Source organism: Salvelinus fontinalis, unplaced genomic scaffold (genome assembly GCF_029448725.1).
Source record: "Salvelinus fontinalis isolate EN_2023a unplaced genomic scaffold, ASM2944872v1 scaffold_0104, whole genome shotgun sequence".
NCBI classification, from domain to species: Eukaryota; Metazoa; Chordata; class Actinopteri; order Salmoniformes; family Salmonidae; genus Salvelinus; species Salvelinus fontinalis.
Window position 1 is genome coordinate 189,491 of NW_026600313.1, and position 18,828 is coordinate 208,318.

Here is an 18,828-nt window from a genome sequence, read left to right on the forward strand (position 1 = left end):
TTTTCTACAAATCTAAATGACTCTAATCTCTATAATAATGGGACAACGATGGCAGAAGGAGATGATTCCTCCTCAGAGAGAGAGGATAACACAGGTTCTGTTATTAACAACTTGGGTCTCCTCAGAGAGAGAGGATAACACAGGTTCTGGTATTAACAACTTGGGTCTCCTCAGAGAGAGAGGATAACACAGGTTCTGTTATTAACAACTTGGGTCTCCTCAGAGAGAGAGGATAACACAGGTTCTGGTATTAACAACTTGGGTCTCCTCAGAGAGAGGATAACACAGGTTCTGTTATTAACAACTTGGGTCTCCTCAGAGAGAATAACACAGGTTCTGTTATTAACATCTTGGGTCTCCTCAGAGAGAGGATAACACAGGTTCTGTTAGTAACAACTTGGGTCTCCTCAGAGAGAGAATAACACAGGTTCTGGTATTAACAACTTGGGTCTCCTCAGAGAGAGAGGATAACACAGGTTCTGTTATTAACAACTTGGGTCTCCTCAGAGAGGATAACACAGGTTCTGTTATTAACAACTTGGGTCTCCTCAGAGAGAGAATAACACAGGTTCTGTTAGTAACAACTTGGGTCTCCTCAGAGAGAGAATAACACAGGTTCTGTTAGTAACAACTTGGGTCTCCTCAGAGAGAGAGGATAACACAGGTTCTGGTATTAACAACTTGGGTCTCCTCAGAGAGAGGATAACACAGGTTCTGTTAGTAACAACTTGGGTCTCCTCAGAGAGAGAGAATAACACAGGTTCTGTTATTAACAACTTGGGTCTCCTCAGAGAGAGAGGATAACACAGGTTCTGTTAGTAACAACTTGGGTCTCCTCAGAGAGGATAACACAGGTTCTGTTAGTAACAACTTGGGTCTCCTCAGAGAGGATAACACAGGTTCTGTTAGTAACAACTTGGGTCTCCTCAGAGAGAGAGGATAACACAGGTTCTGTTAGTAACAACTTGGGTCTCCTCATAGAGAGAGAGAATAACACAGGTTCTGTTAGTAACAACTTGGGTCTCCTCAGAGAGAGGATAACACAGGTTCTGGTATTAACAACTTGGGTCTCCTCAGAGAGGATAACACAGGTTCTGTTATTAACAACTTGGGTCTCCTCAGAGAGAGGATAACACAGGTTCTGTTACTAACAACTTGGGTCTCCTCAGAGAGAGAGGATAACACAGGTTCTGTTATTAACAACTTGGGTCTCCTCAGAGAGAGGATAACACAGGTTCTGTTAGTAACAACTTGGGTCTCCTCAGAGAGGATAACACAGGTTCTGTTATTAACAACTTGGGTCTCCTCAGAGAGAGAGGATAACACAGGTTCTGTTATTAACAACTTGGGTCTCCTCAGAGAGAGGATAACACAGGTTCTGGTATTAACAACTTGGGCCTCCTCAGAGAGAGAGAATAACACAGGTTCTGTTATTAACAACTTGGGTCTCCTCAGAGAGAGGATAACACAGGTTCTGGTATTAACAACTTGGGTCTCCTCAGAGAGGATAACACAGGTTCTGTTATTAACAACTTGGGTCTCCTCAGAGAGAATAACACAGGTTCTGTTAGTAACAACTTGGGTCTCCTCAGAGAGAGAATAACACAGGTTCTGTTAGTAACAACTTGGGTCTCCTCAGAGAGGAATAACACAGGTTCTGTTACTAACAACTTGGGTCTCCTCAGAGAGAGAGAGAACAGAGGTTCTGTTACTAACAACTTGGGTCTCCTCAGAGAGAATAACACAGGTTCTGTTAGTAACAACTTGGGTCTCCTCAGAGAGGATAACACAGGTTCTGTTAGTAACAACTTGGGTCTCCTCAGAGAGAGAATAACACAGGTTCTGTTAGTAACAACTTGGGTCTCCTCAGAGAGGAATAACACAGGTTCTGTTACTAACAACTTGGGTCTCCTCAGAGAGAGAGAATAACACAGGTTCTGTTAGTAACAACTTGGGTCTCCTCAGAGAGAGGATAACACAGGTTCTGTTAGTAACAACTTGGGTCTCCTCAGAGAGAGAATAACACAGGTTCTGTTAGTAACAACTTGGGTCTCCTCAGAGAGAGGATAACACAGGTTCTGTTAGTAACAACTTGGGTCTCCTCAGAGAGAGGATAACACAGGTTCTGTTATTAACAACTTGGGTCTCCTCAGAGAGAGGATAACACAGGTTCTGTTAGTAACAACTTGGGTCTCCTCAGAGAGAGAATAACACAGGTTCTGTTATTAACAACTTGGGTCTCCTCAGAGAGAATAACACAGGTTCTGTTGGTAACAACTTGGGTCTCCTCAGAGAGAGGATAACACAGGTTCTGTTAGTAACAACTTGGGTCTCCTCAGAGAGAGGATAACACAGGTTCTGTTAGTAACAACTTGGGTCTCCTCAGAGAGAGAGGATAACACAGGTTCTGTTATTAACAACTTGGGTCTCCTCAGAGAGAGGATAACACAGGTTCTGTTAGTAACAACTTGGGTCTCCTCAGAGAGAGAGGATAACACAGGTTCTGTTAGTAACAACTTGGGTCTCCTCAGAGAGAGGATAACACAGGTTCTGTTAGTAACAACTTGGGTCTCCTCAGAGAGAGAGGATAACACAGGTTCTGTTAGTAACAACTTGGGTCTCCTCAGAGAGAATAACACAGGTTCTGTTATTAACAACTTGGGTCTCCTCAGAGAGAGAATAACACAGGTTCTGTTAGTAACAACTTGGGTCTCCTCATAGAGAGATAACACAGGTTCTGTTACTAACAACTTGGGTCTCCTCAGAGAGAGATAACACAGGTTCTGTTAGTAACAACTTGGGTCTCCTCAGAGAGAGACAACACAGGTTCTGTTAGTAACAACTTGGGTCTCCTCAGAGAGAGGATAACACAGGTTCTGTTACTAACAACTTGGGTCTCCTCAGAGAGAGATAACACAGGTTCTGTTACTAACAACTTGGGTCTCCTCAGAGAGAGATAACACAGGTTCTGTTAGTAACAACTTGGGTCTCCTCAGAGAGAGATAACACAGGTTCTGTTAGTAACAACTTGGGTCTCCTCAGAGAGAGATAACACAGGTTCTGTTAGTAACAACTTGGGTCTCCTCAGAGAGAGGATAACACAGGTTCTGTTACTAACAACTTGGGTCTCCTCAGAGAGAGAGGATAACACAGGTTCTGTTACTAACAACTTGGGTCTCCTCAGAGAGAGAGGATAACACAGGTTCTGTTATTAACAACTTGGGTCTCCTCAGAGAGAGAGGATAACACAGGTTCTGTTAGTAACAACTTGGGTCTCCTCAGAGAGAGAGGATAACACAGGTTCTGGTATTAACAACTTGGGTCTCCTCAGAGAGGATAACACAGGTTCTGTTAGTAACAACTTGGGTCTCCTCAGAGAGGATAACACAGGTTCTGTTATTAACAACTTGGGCCTCCTCAGAGAGAGAATAACACAGGTTCTGTTAGTAACAACTTGGGTCTCCTCAGAGAGGATAACACAGGTTCTGTTATTAACAACTTGGGCCTCCTCAGAGAGAGGATAACACAGGTTCTGTTATTAACAACTTGGGTCTCCTCAGAGAGAGGATAACACAGGTTCTGTTAGTAACAACTTGGGTCTCCTCAGAGAGAGAGGATAACACAGGTTCTGTTATTAACAACTTGGGTCTCCTCAGAGAGGATAACACAGGTTCTGTTATTAACAACTTGGGTCTCAGAGAGGATAACACAGGTTCTGTTATTAACAACTTGGGCCTCCTCAGAGAGGATAACACAGGTTCTGTTATTAACAACTTGGGTCTCCTCAGAGAGGATAACACAGGTTCTGTTATTAACAACTTGGGTCTCCTCAGAGAGAGGATAACACAGGTTCTGTTATTAACAACTTGGGTCTCCTCAGAGAGAGGATAAGACAGGTTCTGTTATTAACAACTTGGGCCTCCTCAGAGAGAGAGAATAACACAGGTTCTGTTATTAACAACTTGGGTCTCCTCAGAGAGAGAGGATAACACAGGTTCTGGTATTAACAACTTGGGTCTCCTCAGAGAGGATAACACAGGTTCTGTTATTAACAACTTGGGTCTCCTCAGAGAGAATAACACAGGTTCTGTTAGTAACAACTTGGGTCTCCTCAGAGAGAGAATAACACGGGTTCTGTTAGTAACAACTTGGGTCTCCTCAGAGAGGAATAACACAGGTTCTGTTACTAACAACTTGGGTCTCCTCAGAGAGAGAGAGAACAGAGGTTCTGTTACTAACAACTTGGGTCTCCTCAGAGAGAATAACACAGGTTCTGTTAGTAACAACTTGGGTCTCCTCAGAGAGGATAACACAGGTTCTGTTAGTAACAACTTGGGTCTCCTCAGAGAGAGAATAACACAGGTTCTGTTAGTAACAACTTGGGTCTCCTCAGAGAGGAATAACACAGGTTCTGTTACTAACAACTTGGGTCTCCTCAGAGAGAGAGAATAACACAGGTTCTGTTAGTAACAACTTGGGTCTCCTCAGAGAGAGGATAACACAGGTTCTGTTAGTAACAACTTGGGTCTCCTCAGAGAGAGAATAACACAGGTTCTGTTAGTAACAACTTGGGTCTCCTCAGAGAGAGGATAACACAGGTTCTGTTAGTAACAACTTGGGTCTCCTCAGAGAGAGGATAACACAGGTTCTGTTATTAACAACTTGGGTCTCCTCAGAGAGAGGATAACACAGGTTCTGTTAGTAACAACTTGGGTCTCCTCAGAGAGAGAATAACACAGGTTCTGTTATTAACAACTTGGGTCTCCTCAGAGAGAATAACACAGGTTCTGTTAGTAACAACTTGGGTCTCCTCAGAGAGAGGATAACACAGGTTCTGTTAGTAACAACTTGGGTCTCCTCAGAGAGAGGATAACACAGGTTCTGTTAGTAACAACTTGGGTCTCCTCAGAGAGAGAGGATAACACAGGTTCTGTTATTAACAACTTGGGTCTCCTCAGAGAGAGGATAACACAGGTTCTGTTAGTAACAACTTGGGTCTCCTCAGAGAGAGAGGATAACACAGGTTCTGTTACTAACATCTTGGGTCTCCTCAGAGAGAGAGGATAACACAGGTTCTGTTATTAACAACTTGGGTCTCCTCAGAGAGGATAACACAGGTTCTGTTAGTAACAACTTGGGTCTCCTCAGAGAGGATAACACAGGTTCTGTTAGTAACAACTTGGGTCTCCTCAGAGAGAGGATAACACAGGTTCTGTTACTAACAACTTGGGTCTCCTCAGAGAGAGGATAACACAGGTTCTGTTAGTAACAACTTGGGTCTCCTCAGAGAGAGAGGATAACACAGGTTCTGTTAGTAACAACTTGGGTCTCCTCAGAGAGAATAACACAGGTTCTGTTAGTAACAACTTGGGTCTCCTCAGAGAGGATAACACAGGTTCTGTTATTAACAACTTGGGTCTCCTCAGAGAGGATAACACAGGTTCTGTTAGTAACAACTTGGGTCTCCTCAGAGAGAGAATAACACAGGTTCTGTTATTAACAACTTGGGTCTCCTCAGAGAGAGAATAACACAGGTTCTGTTAGTAACAACTTGGGTCTCCTCAGAGAGAGAATAACACAGGTTCTGTTAGTAACAACTTGGGTCTCCTCAGAGAGAGAGGATAACACAGGTTCTGGTATTAACAACTTGGGTCTCCTCAGAGAGAGGATAACACAGGTTCTGTTAGTAACAACTTGGGTCTCCTCAGAGAGAGAGAATAACACAGGTTCTGTTATTAACAACTTGGGTCTCCTCAGAGAGAGAGGATAACACAGGTTCTGTTAGTAACAACTTGGGTCTCCTCAGAGAGGATAACACAGGTTCTGTTAGTAACAACTTGGGTCTCCTCAGAGAGGATAACACAGGTTCTGTTAGTAACAACTTGGGTCTCCTCAGAGAGAGAGGATAACACAGGTTCTGTTAGTAACAACTTGGGTCTCCTCATAGAGAGAGAGAATAACACAGGTTCTGTTAGTAACAACTTGGGTCTCCTCAGAGAGAGGATAACACAGGTTCTGTTACTAACATCTTGGGTCTCCTCAGAGAGAGAGGATAACACAGGTTCTGGTATTAACAACTTGGGTCTCCTCAGAGAGGATAACACAGGTTCTGTTATTAACAACTTGGGTCTCCTCAGAGAGGATAACACAGGTTCTGTTAGTAACAACTTGGGTCTCCTCAGAGAGAGAGGATAACACAGGTTCTGGTATTAACAACTTGGGTCTCCTCAGAGAGGATAACACAGGTTCTGTTATTAACAACTTGGGTCTCCTCAGAGAGAGGATAACACAGGTTCTGTTACTAACAACTTGGGTCTCCTCAGAGAGGATAACACAGGTTCTGTTATTAACAACTTGGGTCTCCTCAGAGAGGATAACACAGGTTCTGTTAGTAAGAACTTGGGTCTCCTCAGAGAGGATAACACAGGTTCTGTTAGTAACAACTTGGGTCTCCTCAGAGAGAGAGAATAACACAGGTTCTGTTAGTAACAACTTGGGTCTCCTCAGAGAGAGGATAACACAGGTTCTGTTACTAACAACTTGGGTCTCCTCAGAGAGAGATAACACAGGTTCTGTTACTAACAACTTGGGTCTCCTCAGAGAGAGATAACACAGGTTCTGTTACTAACAACTTGGGTCTCCTCAGAGAGAGATAACACAGGTTCTGTTAGTAACAACTTGGGTCTCCTCAGAGAGAGATAACACAGGTTCTGTTAGTAACAACTTGGGTCTCCTCAGAGAGAGGATAACACAGGTTCTGTTACTAACAACTTGGGTCTCCTCAGAGAGAGATAACACAGGTTCTGTTACTAACAACTTGGGTCTCCTCAGAGAGAGATAACACAGGTTCTGTTAGTAACAACTTGGGTCTCCTCAGAGAGAGATAACACAGGTTCTGTTAGTAACAACTTGGGTCTCCTCAGAGAGAGATAACACAGGTTCTGTTAGTAACAACTTGGGTCTCCTCAGAGAGAGGATAACACAGGTTCTGTTACTAACATCTTGGGTCTCCTCAGAGAGAGAGGATAACACAGGTTCTGTTACTAACAACTTGGGTCTCCTCAGAGAGAGAGGATAACACAGGTTCTGTTATTAACAACTTGGGTCTCCTCAGAGAGAGAGGATAACACAGGTTCTGTTAGTAACAACTTGGGTCTCCTCAGAGAGAGAGGATAACACAGGTTCTGGTATTAACAACTTGGGTCTCCTCAGAGAGGATAACACAGGTTCTGTTATTAACAACTTGGGTCTCCTCAGAGAGAGAATAACACAGGTTCTGTTATTAACAACTTGGGTCTCCTCAGAGAGGATAACACAGGTTCTGTTATTAACAACTTGGGTCTCCTCAGAGAGGATAACACAGGTTCTGTTATTAACAACTTGGGCCTCCTCAGAGAGAGGATAACACAGGTTCTGTTAGTAACAACTTGGGTCTCCTCAGAGAGAGAGGATAACACAGGTTCTGTTAGTAACAACTTGGGTCTCCTCAGAGAGAGGATAACACAGGTTCTGTTATTAACAACTTGGGTCTCCTCAGAGAGAGGATAACACAGGTTCTGGTATTAACAACTTGGGCCTCCTCAGAGAGAGAGAATAACACAGGTTCTGTTATTAACAACTTGGGTCTCCTCAGAGAGAGGATAACACAGGTTCTGGTATTAACAACTTGGGTCTCCTCAGAGAGGATAACACAGGTTCTGTTATTAACAACTTGGGTCTCCTCAGAGAGAATAACACAGGTTCTGTTAGTAACAACTTGGGTCTCCTCAGAGAGAGAATAACACAGGTTCTGTTAGTAACAACTTGGGTCTCCTCAGAGAGGAATAACACAGGTTCTGTTACTAACAACTTGGGTCTCCTCAGAGAGAGAGAGAACAGAGGTTCTGTTACTAACAACTTGGGTCTCCTCAGAGAGAATAACACAGGTTCTGTTAGTAACAACTTGGGTCTCCTCAGAGAGGATAACACAGGTTCTGTTAGTAACAACTTGGGTCTCCTCAGAGAGAGAATAACACAGGTTCTGTTAGTAACAACTTGGGTCTCCTCAGAGAGGAATAACACAGGTTCTGTTACTAACAACTTGGGTCTCCTCAGAGAGAGAGAATAACACAGGTTCTGTTAGTAACAACTTGGGTCTCCTCAGAGAGAGGATAACACAGGTTCTGTTAGTAACAACTTGGGTCTCCTCAGAGAGAGAATAACACAGGTTCTGTTAGTAACAACTTGGGTCTCCTCAGAGAGAGGATAACACAGGTTCTGTTAGTAACAACTTGGGTCTCCTCAGAGAGAGGATAACACAGGTTCTGTTATTAACAACTTGGGTCTCCTCAGAGAGAGGATAACACAGGTTCTGTTAGTAACAACTTGGGTCTCCTCAGAGAGAGAATAACACAGGTTCTGTTATTAACAACTTGGGTCTCCTCAGAGAGAATAACACAGGTTCTGTTGGTAACAACTTGGGTCTCCTCAGAGAGAGGATAACACAGGTTCTGTTAGTAACAACTTGGGTCTCCTCAGAGAGAGGATAACACAGGTTCTGTTAGTAACAACTTGGGTCTCCTCAGAGAGAGAGGATAACACAGGTTCTGTTATTAACAACTTGGGTCTCCTCAGAGAGAGGATAACACAGGTTCTGTTAGTAACAACTTGGGTCTCCTCAGAGAGAGAGGATAACACAGGTTCTGTTAGTAACAACTTGGGTCTCCTCAGAGAGAGGATAACACAGGTTCTGTTAGTAACAACTTGGGTCTCCTCAGAGAGAGAGGATAACACAGGTTCTGTTAGTAACAACTTGGGTCTCCTCAGAGAGAATAACACAGGTTCTGTTATTAACAACTTGGGTCTCCTCAGAGAGAGAATAACACAGGTTCTGTTAGTAACAACTTGGGTCTCCTCATAGAGAGAGAGGATAACACAGGTTCTGTTACTAACATCTTGGGTCTCCTCAGAGAGAGAGGATAACACAGGTTCTGTTAGTAACAACTTGGGTCTCCTCAGAGAGGATAACACAGGTTCTGTTAGTAACAACTTGGGTCTCCTCAGAGAGAGAATAACACAGGTTCTGTTAGTAACAACTTGGGTCTCCTCAGAGAGGATAACACAGGTTCTGTTAGTAACAACTTGGGTCTCCTCAGAGAGAGGATAACACAGGTTCTGTTACTAACATCTTGGGTCTCCTCAGAGAGAGAGGATAACACAGGTTCTGTTAGTAACAACTTGGGTCTCCTCAGAGAGAATAACACAGGTTCTGTTATTAACAACTTGGGTCTCCTCAGAGAGGATAACACAGGTTCTGTTATTAACAACTTGGGTCTCCTCAGAGAGAGAGGATAACACAGGTTCTGTTATTAACAACTTGGGTCTCCTCAGAGAGGATAACACAGGTTCTGTTACTAACAACTTGGGTCTCCTCAGAGAGAGGATAACACAGGTTCTGTTAGTAACAACTTGGGTCTCCTCAGAGAGAGAGGATAACACAGGTTCTGGTATTAACAACTTGGGTCTCCTCAGAGAGGATAACACAGGTTCTGGTATTAACAACTTGGGTCTCCTCAGAGAGGATAACACAGGTTCTGTTAGTAACAACTTGGGTCTCCTCAGAGAGGATAACACAGGTTCTGTTAGTAACAACTTGGGTCTCCTCAGAGAGAGGATAACACAGGTTCTGTTACTAACATCTTGGGTCTCCTCAGAGAGAGAATAACACAGGTTCTGTTAGTAACAACTTGGGCCTCCTCAGAGAGAGAATAACACAGGTTCTGTTACTAACAACTTGGGTCTCCTCAGAGAGAGAGGATAACACAGGTTCTGTTAGTAACAACTTGGGTCTCCTCAGAGAGGATAACACAGGTTCTGTTAGTAACAACTTGGGTCTCCTCAGAGAGAGAGGATAACACAGGTTCTGTTAGTAACAACTTGGGTCTCCTCAGAGAGAGAATAACACAGGTTCTGTTATTAACAACTTGGGTCTCCTCAGAGAGAGGATAACACAGGTTCTGTTACTAACAACTTGGGTCTCCTCAGAGAGGATAACACAGGTTCTGTTATTAACAACTTGGGTCTCCTCAGAGAGAGGATAACACAGGTTCTGTTAGTAACAACTTGGGTCTCCTCAGAGAGAGGATAACACAGGTTCTGTTAGTAACAACTTGGGTCTCCTCAGAGAGAGGATAACACAGGTTCTGTTAGTAACAACTTGGGTCTCCTCAGAGAGAGAGGATAACACAGGTTCTGTTAGTAACAACTTGGGTCTCCTCAGAGAGAGGATAACACAGGTTCTGTTATTAACAACTTGGGTCTCCTCAGAGAGGAATAACACAGGTTCTGTTACTAACAACTTGGGTCTCCTCAGAGAGAGGATAACACAGGTTCTGTTAGTAACAACTTGGGTCTCCTCAGAGAGGATAACACAGGTTCTGTTAGTAACAACTTGGGTCTCCTCAGAGAGAGGATAACACAGGTTCTGTTAGTAACAACTTGGGTCTCCTCAGAGAGAGGATAACACAGGTTCTGTTACTAACAACTTGGGCCTCCTCAGAGAGAGAGGATAACACAGGTTCTGTTATTAACAACTTGGGTCTCCTCAGAGAGAGGATAACACAGGTTCTGTTACTAACATCTTGGGTCTCCTCAGAGAGAGAGGATAACACAGGTTCTGTTAGTAACAACTTGGGTCTCCTCAGAGAGGATAACACAGGTTCTGTTAGTAACAACTTGGGTCTCCTCAGAGAGAGAGGATAACACAGGTTCTGGTATTAACAACTTGGGTCTCCTCAGAGAGGATAACACAGGTTCTGGTATTAACAACTTGGGTCTCCTCAGAGAGGATAACACAGGTTCTGTTAGTAACAACTTGGGTCTCCTCAGAGAGGATAACACAGGTTCTGTTAGTAACAACTTGGGTCTCCTCAGAGAGAGGATAACACAGGTTCTGTTACTAACATCTTGGGTCTCCTCAGAGAGAGAATAACACAGGTTCTGTTAGTAACAACTTGGGCCTCCTCAGAGAGAGAATAACACAGGTTCTGTTACTAACAACTTGGGTCTCCTCAGAGAGAATAACACAGGTTCTGTTATTAACAACTTGGGTCTCCTCAGAGAGAGGATAACACAGGTTCTGTTAGTAACAACTTGGGTCTCCTCAGAGAGAGAGGATAACACAGGTTCTGTTAGTAACAACTTGGGTCTCCTCAGAGAGAGAGGATAACACAGGTTCTGTTAGTAACAACTTGGGTCTCCTCAGAGAGAGATAACACAGGTTCTGTTAGTAACAACTTGGGTCTCCTCAGAGAGAGGAATAACACAGGTTCTGTTACTAACAACTTGGGTCTCCTCAGAGAGAGAGGATAACACAGGTTCTGTTATTAACAACTAGGGCCTCCTCAGAGAGGATAACACAGGTTCTGTTATTAACATCTTGGGTCTCCTCAGAGAGGATAACACAGGTTCTGTTAGTAACAACTTGGGTCTCCTCAGAGAGGATAACACAGGTTCTGTTAGTAACAACTTGGGTCTCCTCAGAGAGAGATAACACAGGTTCTGTTAGTAACAACTTGGGTCTCCTCAGAGAGAGAATAACACAGGTTCTGTTATTAACAACTTGGGTCTCCTCAGAGAGGATAACACAGGTTCTGTTAGTAACAACTTGGGTCTCCTCAGAGAGAGAATAACACAGGTTCTGTTACTAACAACTTGGGTCTCCTCAGAGAGAGAGGATAACACAGGTTCTGTTAGTAACAACTTGGGTCTCCTCAGAGAGAGAACAGAGGCGTATACCTAGTTTTTGTAACAATTTCTATAAATCTCAGGGCAATGTTTCAGAAATATAGACTTCTATCATGTCGTTGAAGTCCCAAGAAGTTTTCCCATTTTCAATAAAGATCACACTGAAGGCTGTAGTCTTAATTCAGGTGATGATGGAATGTGACTACAGAGACTACAGAGACTACAGAGACTACAGAGACTACAGAGACTACAGAGACTACAGAGACTACAGAGACTACAGACTACAGAGACTACAGAGACTACAGAGACTACAGACTACAGAGACTACAGAGACTACAGAGACTACAGACTACAGAGACTACAGAGACTACAGACTACAGAGACTAGAGAGACTACAGACTACAGAGACTACAGAGACTACAGAGACTACAGAGACTACAGAGACTACAGAGACTACAGAGACTACAGAGACTACACATACTAGAGAGACTACAGAGACTACACATACTAGAGAGACTACAGAGACTACAGAGACTACAGAGACTACAGAGACTACAGAGACTACAGAGACTACAGAGACTACAGAGACTACAGAGACTACAGAGACTACAGAGACTACAGAGACTACAGAGACTACAGAGACTACAGAGACTACAGACTACACAGACTACACAGACTACAGAGACTACAGAGACTACAGAGACTACAGAGACTACAGAGACTACAGACTACAGAGACTACAGAGACTACAGACTACAGAGACTACAGAGACTACAGACTACAGAGACTACAGAGACTACAGACTACAGAGACTACAGAGACTACAGACTACACAGACTACAGAGACTACAGAGACTACAGACTACACAGACTACAGCGACTAGAGAGATACAGAGATACAGAGACTAGAGAGACTAGAGAGACTACAGAGATACAAAGACTAGAGAGACTAGAGAGACTACAGAGATACAAAGACTAGAGAGACTAGAGAGACTACAGAGATACAAAGACTACAGAGACTAGAGAGACTACAGAGACTACACAGACTAGAGAGACTACAGAGACTACACAGACTAGAGAGACTACAGAGACTACAGAGACCACAGAGACTACAGAGACTACACAGACTACAGAGACTACGTATACTACATAGACTAGAGAGACTACAGAGAATTCAGGGACTACTGATGAAAATTTGCTATCTAGCTAAATCTGATGCAATGGCATATTGTACATGGTCCCTGACAAATAAATAAATAAAATGTATTTCCATAATACATCTGTGAAATAGCGTTGGGAATTTGGAGAGTTGCTCTCCAAACTATTTCACCTTATTTAAGTAGCAATGGTTGCTTTCACATGAGTTCTACAACCATGAGAAACACACGGCTCTTAAATGTTACACACACACACACACACACACACACACACACACACACACACACACACACACACACACACACACACACACACACACACACACACACACACACACAAACTGATTGTCTTTGACTGAGACTCTGTCTCACACGTACCCCCTCCGTCCCCCCCTCCCCCCTCACCCGCCCCCGTCCCCCCCCTCCCCCGTCCCCAACAACACACACCACAGTATCATTTCACAGGACATGTTCTCCACCTCTGTTCTGATTGAGACAGATTTCAGATCAGGATCAACACTTTGAAACTGAGTCTGTGACCTGAGGGGCCCAAGTGTTCCTACACAGAGAGAAAGATGAGACGGACGGAGGGGAAGGAGAGATGGAGAGGAGGAAGAAGAGAGGGGAAGGGGGAGATGGAGGGAGAGAAGAGAGAGGGGAAGGAGAGATGGAGAGGAGGAAGAAGAGAGGGGAAGGAGAGATGGAGAGGAGGAAGAAGAGATGGAGAGGAGGAAGAAGAGAGGGGAAGGAGAGATGGAGAGGAGGAAGAAGAGATGGGAAGGAGAGATGGAGAGGAGGAAGAAGAGATGGAGGGGAAGGAGAGAGATGGAGGGAGAGAAGAGAGGGGAAGGAGAGATGGAGAGGAGGAAGAAGAGAAAGTTGAACAACAGAAAGGAAAAAGCGAAGAAAGGTCAGTAATTGAACGTGTGTTCAGAGCTCTTAGCATGTTACACGTTCTAGTGAGTGTGTGTGTGTATGTGTGTGTGTGTGTGTGTGTGTGTGTGTGTGTGTGTGTGTGTGTGTGTGTGTGTGTGTGTGTGTGTGTGTGTGTGTGTGTGTGTGTGTGTGTGTGTGTGTGTGTGTTTCCGTTCCGTGGCCAATCTGTGACTGATTTCTCTGTCTGTGGCCTGAGGAGGCCTGGCGCTACGGGATACCCACCTTTCCCACAACAAGAGTACACACACAGGTGGGAAAGGGCCCGTCACCGTAGTCTAAACTGACATGCCCGCTCACCTTCAGAGAGCAACTCTTTATGAAACACACACCCATCACGTGATGGGAACATGGAAGGGACACACACACACATATATACACACATATACACACATATATACACACATATATACACACACACACACACACACACACACACACACACACACACACACACACACACACACACACACACACACACACACACACACACACACACACACACACACACACACACACACACACACACACACACACACACACACACACACGACAAGGGTTTGGAAGTGATACCTGTCTACTGAGAGTGGTTGATGTTGCCCAGTATTACAGTGTCTCTGTGGGACTGTGTGTGTGTCTGTGTCTGTGAGTGTGTGTGTGTGTGTGTGTGTGTGTGTGTGTGTGTGTGTGGGGGGGGGTGTGTGTGTGTGTGTGTGTGTGTGTGTGTGTGTGTGTCTTCTTTAGGACCCTGTTCACTATGTAGTGTTCTGCTTTAGACCAGGGCCCTGTTCACTATGTAGTGCTTTAGACCAGGCCCCTGTTCACTATGTAGTGCTTTAGACCAGGGCCCTGTTCACTATGTAGTGTTCTGCTTTAGACCAGGGCCCTGTTCACTATGTAGTGTTCTGCTATAGACCAGGGCCCTGTTCACTATGTAGTGTTCTGCTTTAGACCAGGACCCTGTTCACTATGTAGTGTTCTGCATTAGACCAGGGCCCTGTTCACTATGTAGTGTTCTGCTTTAGACCAGGACCCTGTTCACTATGTAGTGCTCTGCTTTAGACCAGGGCCCTGTTCACTATGTAGTGTTCTGCTTTAGACCAGGGCCCTGTTCACTATGTAGTGTTCTGCTATAGACCAGGGCCCTGTTCACTATGTAGTGTTCTGCTATAGACCAGGGCCCTGTTCACTATGTAGTGTTCTGCTTTAGACCAGGGCCCTGTTCACTATGTAGTGTTCTGCTATAGACCAGGGCCCTGTTCACTATGTAGTTTTCTGCTATAGACCAGGGCCCTGTTCACTATGTAGTGTTCTGCTTTAGACCAGGGCCCTGTTCACTATGTAGTGTTCTGCTTTAGACCAGGGCCCTGTTCACTATGTAGTGTTCTGCTTTAGACCAGGGCCCTGTTCACTATGTAGTGTTCTGCTTTAGACCAGGGGCCTGTTCACTATGTAGTGTTCTGCTTTAGACCAGGGCCCTGTTAACTATGTAGTGTTCTGCTTTAGACCAGGGGCCTGTTCACTATGTAGTGTTCTGCTTTAGACCAGGGGCCTGTTCACTATGTAGTGTTCTGCTTTAGACCAGGGCTCTGTTCACTATGTAGTGCTTTAGACCAGGGCCCTGTTCACTATGTAGTGTTCTGCTTTAGACCAGGACCCTGTTCACTATGTAGTGTTCTGCTATAGACCAGGGCCCTGTTCACTATGTAGTGTTCTGCTTTAGACCAGGGCTCTGTTCACTATGTAGTGCTTTAGACCAGGACCCTGTTCACTATGTAGTGTTCTGCTTTAGACCAGGGCCCTGTTCACTATGTAGTGCTTTAGACCAGGGCCCTGTTCACTATGTAGTGTTCTGCTTTAGACCAGGGCCCTGTTCACTATGTAGTGTTCTGCTTTAGACCAGGACCCTGTTCACTATGTAGTGTTCTGCTATAGACCAGGGCCCTGTTCACTATGTAGTGTTCTGCTTTAGACCAGGGCCCTGTTCACTATGTAGTGTTCATCTTCCAGCTGTGTTTGTCTGTAATGATAATAGACAGAGTATTACCATTTAAACCAGGACCAAAGGAAACACAGGTTAGTTTGTCCTCAGGCTGTGACTTGAATGAAATAGGTCCGGCTTCCCATGGATTTCTGAATAATTATGCACACACACACACACACACACACACACACACACACACACACACACACACACACACACACACACACACACACACACACACACACACACACACACACACACACACACACACACACACACACACACACACACACACACACACACTCAAATAAGGGAAGTTTAAATATGTCTCCCCCCTCAACTCCTCGTCTGGGCAGCAGATATCCAAGCAGTCAGAGTGTTGGGCCAGTAAAAGGTTGCTAGTTTGAATCCCGGAGCCGACAAGATGATAAATCTGTCAATGTGCCCTTGAGCAAAGCACCTGGGTCGCCTTTGATAATGGCCGACCATTTCCGTATCCCCGCTCTCCGGGAGAGTTGGGATTTGCTACAAAAACATTTCCAACTCACACATGCGTATTAATTAATACACACTGGTAGATGTGTGAAATATGACAAATAAACACCCACCAAATCCCATCTTTAGTCTAATCAATGAGAACAGCTTTAGAGACATCACCTTTAATCCATTTTGTGTTGATAACACACACACACACACACACACACACACACACACACACACACACACACACACACACACACACACACACACACACACACACACACACACACACACACACACACACACACACACACCACAGTAATTAACCCAGGCTAATTAATCTAACATGGGATAGGTTTATCCCCCTAGCTATATGTATGGTTATTATACCCAGGCTAATTAATCTAACATGTGATAGGTTTATCCCTCTAGCTAGATGTATGGTTATTATACCCAGGCTAAACCCAGGCTAATTAATCTAACATGTGATAGGTTTATCCCTCTAGGTATATGTATGGTGATTAAACCCAGGCTAAACCCAGGCTAATTAATCTAACATGTGATAGGTTTATCCCTCTAGGTATATGTATGGTGATTAAACCCAGGCTAAACCCAGGCTAATTAATCTAACATGGGATAGGTTTATCCCTCTAGCTATATGTATGGTTGCTAAACCCAGGCTAATTAATCTAACATGTGATAGGTTTATCCCTCTAGCTAGATGTATGGTGATTAAACCCAGGCTAAACCCAGGCTAATTCATCTAACATGGGATAGGTTTATCCCTCTAGCTAGATGTATGGTTATTAAACCCAGGCTAAACCCAGGCTAATTAATCTAACACGGGATAGGTTTATCCCTCTAGGTATATGTATGGTGATTAAACCCAGGCTAAACCCAGGCTAATTAATCTAACATGGGATAGGTTTATCCCTCTAGGTATATGTATGGTGATTAAACCCAGGCTAAACCCAGGCTAATTCATCTAACATGGGATAGGTTTATCCCTCTAGGTATATGTATGGTGATTAAACCCAGGCTAAACCCAGGCTAATTAATCTAACATGGGATAGGTTTATCCCTCTAGGTATATGTATGGTTATTATCTATAACATCTGATATCCGACTCGGCCACAGCTCTGTGTGTGTGTTTCAGGGTGTGTGTGTTTCAGGGTGTGTGTGTTTCAGGGTGTGTGTGTTTCAGGGTGTGTGTGTTTCAGGGTGTGTGTTTGTGTGTGTTGTGTGTGTGTGTGTTTCAGGGTGTGTGTGTGTGCTTGTGTGTGTGTAGTTGCCCCTGTCACAGTGTGTCCGGTGGTTAGTTAGAGGTTAAACATTCCATTGATCAGGTTAATTGGTTTTGATTGGTTCTGGCCGCACCGTGTGAAAGCAGTACACGCTAGTTAGGAGTGGTTACCTGACTGCTGGTTGAACCGTGTTGAACTAGTACACGCTAGTTAGGAGGGGTTACCTGACTGCTGGTTGAACCGTGTTGAACTAGTACACGCTAGTTAGGAGGGGTTACCTGACTGCTGGTTGAACCGTGTTGAACTAGTACACGCTAGTTAGGAGGGGTTACCTGACTGCTGGTTGAACCGTGTTGAACTAGTACACGCTAGTTAGGAGGGGTTACCTGACTGCTGGTTGAACCGTGTTGAACTAGTACACGCTAGTTAGGAGGGGTTACCTGACTGCTGGTTCAACCGTGTTGAACTAGTACACGCTAGTTAGGAGGGGTTACCTGACTGCTGGTTGAACCGTGTTGAACTAGTACACGCTAGTTAGGAGGGGTTACCTGACTGCTGGTTGAACCGTGTTGAACTAGTACACGCTAGTTAGGAGGGGTAACCTGACTGCTGGTTCAACCGTGTTGAACTAGTACACGCTAGTTAGGAGGGGTAACCTGACTGCTGGTTGAACCGTGTTGAACTAGTACACGCTAGTTAGGAGGGGTTACCTGACTGCTGGTTGAACCGTGTTGAACTAGTACACGCTAGTTAGGAGGGGTTACCTGACTGCTGGTTGAACCGTGTTGAACTAGTACACGCTAGTTAGGAGGGGTTACCTGACTGCTGGTTGAACCGTGTTGAACTAATACGCTAGTTAGGAGGGGTTACCTGACTGCTGGTTGAACCGTGTTGAACTAGTACGCTAGTTAGGAGGGGTTACCTGACTGTTGGTTGAACCGTGTTGAACTAGTACACGCTAGTTAGGAGAGGTTACCTGACTGCTGGCTGAACCGTGTTGAACTAGTACACGCTAGTTAGGAGGGGTTACCTGACTGCTGGTTGAACCATGTTGAACTAGTACGCTAGTTAGGAGTGGTTACCTGACTGCTGGTTGAACCGTGTTGAACTAGTACACGCTAGTTAGGTGTGGTTACCTGACTGGTTTTGTTTTTAGCTGCTTTAAATTAGCTGGTGTTTAACTACTGAGATATTATTTAAATTAGCTGGTCTTTAACTACGAAACAATGCTTTAAATTAGCTGGTGTTTAATTACTGAAATATTATTTAAATTAGCTGGTGTTTAACTACTAAAATATTATTTAAA